Source organism: Octopus bimaculoides, chromosome 6 (assembly GCF_001194135.2).
Source record: "Octopus bimaculoides isolate UCB-OBI-ISO-001 chromosome 6, ASM119413v2, whole genome shotgun sequence".
Taxonomy (NCBI): Eukaryota; Metazoa; Mollusca; class Cephalopoda; order Octopoda; family Octopodidae; genus Octopus; species Octopus bimaculoides.
The window spans coordinates 20,339,483-20,343,331 of record NC_068986.1 but is presented as its reverse complement, the minus strand read 5'-3'; the positions used below and the strand labels follow the sequence as shown (position 1 = coordinate 20,343,331).

The window sequence follows — 3,849 nt, the reverse complement described above, 5'->3', positions numbered from 1 at the left end:
GGGGGGGGGAGTTGAAATAAGAGACACATGCAACATTCTTTTCTACTGTAGGCACAAGGCCCGAAAATTTTTTAGGAGGGGGGGGGGGGCAGAACATAAAAATAGATGAAATACTGCTTAGCATTTTACCCAGTATGCTAACATTTCTGCCAGCTTTCGACACAAGCAGCATTAACTGAATAATGTAAGAGACTATGATGATAGAAGGAACAGTCTCTAGTGTTAAAAAATGTTATATAAAGAAAGCTATGAGACCTTTCAAATAGGGCATATTTGGAGATGAGTACAAATGGATCTAATTCTTTTTCTTTTATTTGTTTCAGTCATTTTGACTGTGGCCATGCTAGAGCAGTGCCTTTAGTTGAGCAAATCGCCCCCAGGACCTATTCTTTGTAAGCCTAGTCTCTGTCTATCAGTCTCTTTTGCTGAACTGCTAAGTTACGGGGATGTAAACACACCAGCATCGGTTGTCAAGCAATGCTGGAGGGACAAACACATACATACATACATATATATATATATATGAGGAGCTTATTTCAGTTTCTATCTACCAGATCCATTCACAAGGCTTTGGTCGGCCTAAGGCCATAGTAGAAGATACTTGCCCAAGGTGCCACATAGTGGGACTGAAGTTGGAACCTTGTGGTTGGTAAGCAAGCTACTTACCACACAGCCACTCATGTGCCAAATGATAAGTTTTTAAAAATACCAAAAGCAAAAAAAACAAAAAAAAAACAACAAAACAAAAAACCTGTTCAAAATAATCATAAAAATTTTTTTTAGATGTGACTCGAGAATATTTTCAACCCAGTGTATTGAGTTCTACGTCACTCTCACAGTATCAGCCAGGCTATCAGATGTTGGTATATAGCACTGGTCACAATGCACACCTTTGCACTGCTGTAGCTTTTAAATGATGCCACCTGGTTGGGGAGGTGGACAGGCCATTGTCGCCCACCTCCACAGAATGGAAAACCAGTCTGTCGCAGAGTTAGCCATTTACAGCTGAGTGAACTGCAGCAACATAAAAATGAATTGGTTTGCTCACTTCCTGATTTAGTAATTGAATCCATGATCTTCCAATCTTGGTCAGCTACCTCACACACACACACACACTAACAGTTTGACTTAACACCACATGACAAAGTTTGATGGACACATCTCATCAAATGCTATATAAATATAGCTCTTGAATTTTTATGGTGTATATAATCCTCATGAAGTAATTTCATTGATTGCATCTCCTGGATCTGAGATGCATGGACACTCTACATTACATTTCTCTGTATTAGATCACTTTGTAGACTGTTAGCCGAGACTGTAAAAGGAGCTTTCTGTGATAGCCGCAAAGTTTTCTGACTCCATATATTATTTAAATCTTACCTGTAATAGAATAATCTTGTTCTATTCATGAGATTAAGATTTACACTTTTCAGTACACAATATTGAAGACATTACTGTACAATGCTAAAGACCAGCTTTAATCTGCTTTACTTGAGCAGATGTATTGTACTCAATGTACTTTAATGTGACCACATAATAGAATGCTACAAAGTGATCCATGGACTCACTTCACTATATATGCATATGGTTAGCATTAAATTAAAATTTATTTTGAATGTGTTAACATTTAGGACTTCTTAAAAAAAAACTTCTAGACAGTTTAGCTTGAAGAGACATGTTGCTATATTAGCAGGTTAAAGAATTAACAAGGAAGTTCTCTTAGTGGTTTTGCATTCTGTCACCGCTGTGAACATTCTTAGAATATGGAAGCGTTATAAGCAGATAGAGATATTGTGAAGAAAACATGTTAACAGACTATCTCACTCCATAACACATTTTTGGAGAGTAGGGACAAACCTGAAACATAAGTGGAATTTTAAAATACATTTAAATTTAGATTCAATAAACTTCAATTTTCTTCACCAATATGTTATGATTAATTTTCTCTACAATTAAAAAACAGTATGTAAGTAAATGTATAAAAATCAATAAATTGATTACTTGTAGCATAAAAATCTAACCTTATTCATATGGTATTTGGTCTACCAAATATCATAGTGAACCACTTTCTATGGCTACATACAAAATATGTGCATATAAATGTATTATAAAAAAGGTCAAAATTGTATAATATAGATTTACTGATGCATGTTTTTAAACTGGTAAAATAATAACTCTAAAAGTCCCTTATCTGCTTGAAATAAATTAAATTGTCTATGGTCAGATATTTTATTTACAAAGTATAAGAAAAATATATTTGAACTACAATATGAAATGATAAGACTATCTACATACACAATCACAATATCATTTTAATATTTCATTCTGAGTCAATAAAGAAATAGAATTCTGTTTTCTATAGTTATTCTAAGATGGTCAGGATATAGCTGACATTATTCCAATGACTTAAGACAACAGTTATATTTATAACCTTCCAATCATATGTTTCTATGTTAATAGCCCTGTATATATCTCATTCACATTTTTTTCCATTCATAATTCCTATCTACTTAGGAATTCCTGTTATTTTGCACTTATCCTTTTAGTTTATTCTAAACACATTTTTTTTTTTATTTACTCCATCTGTTTTTTAATTTTTTTTTTTAAATTTCTTTTTAACCCTGAGGGGGGAATAAAACAATCTTTACATTTTTGTTACTCCCTGATCCACCAAAGACCTTCACAGGAATAAGTACCCTAACCCACATCATCTGGCTTTAGCAGCACAGATAACAGGAGCGAAAGGAAATATATTGAATGTAAAGGGTTGGAGAGGGCGGCAGAGTGGTGGTGGTGGTGGTGGGGGGGGAAGAAATATACTCTGAAGTGTTTCATGGGGTTACAGGCTCATCTCAATCCATGGTTTAAAACTCCTTCCCCTTTCCTTTCCCTTCCAGTAGTTGGAAAGAACCTAGTGAGCAGGAAAATGTACAAATTAAGCAGTGGGAAAAGTAAATGAGTAAGATCCCCCCTCTGAGTCATTTATTGGCTATAAAAGGAGCCTGAAGGATGAGGATGACAGAGAGCAAGAATAAAGATGCAGTGGAAGCAGTAACAGGCCTCCTCCAATGGAACAACAGCAGCAGCAATTTACATTATTGACAGCCGATGTGTTATAGGAAAACAGTGAGAAAAAATTTAAAATAGCAAGACTGCAAATTACTTGCTTTTAGCAGTCTTACTAAAATATATATATATATGTGTGTATATGTGTGAGAGAGAGAGAGATGGGATAAGAGCAGCAGGTAGTAGAGGCCAACATTTGTAAGTAAAATTTTCGAAGCCCCTATGAAAGCAGAAGTAATTAAATGCTACGACAGGAACTTCCCTATCACAATACTTCCTGCTGAAGAAAATCATTGTAGTAACAAGTGAATAACAAGTGAATCTGGTTTCCTTTTAGCAGTTTTCTTCCCAATACGATGTACACTAGTAATTGCAATGGGAACTCAAGCAATTTTCAGAGCATAATCAGAACATCATCTCAAGTGTCTTAATTTGAAAGTGAAATAGTTTCGTAAAGATTTCACAATCTTTTATACAATGATACTACTGTAAGTATATCTAGATATGTAACCAAAACTCTAAAACAAAATTTTGAGTCAATGGAATATGATGGTTAAATCTGTAGAAATCCCAATTTTAATATATTTTCAGAGCATAATCAGAGCATCATCTCATGTGTCTTAATTTAAAAGTGAAATAGTTTTGTAAAGATTTCACAATCTTTAATGCAATGATACTACTGCAAGTATATCTAGATATGTAACCAAAACTCTAAAACAAAATTTTGAGTCAAAGGAATATGATGGTTAAATCTGTAGAAATCCCAATTTTAATATATTT

The 3,849-nt window shown here is 34.2% G+C and overlaps 1 protein-coding gene across 3 annotated transcripts in view; it reads right to left on the bottom strand.

The window, feature by feature from the left end:
• The window catches only part of LOC106875711 (alpha-actinin, sarcomeric), a 149,756-nt gene that overhangs the window by 41,304 nt on the left and 104,603 nt on the right, over positions 1-3,849 (bottom strand). The gene's annotated exons all lie outside the window — the stretch shown is intronic.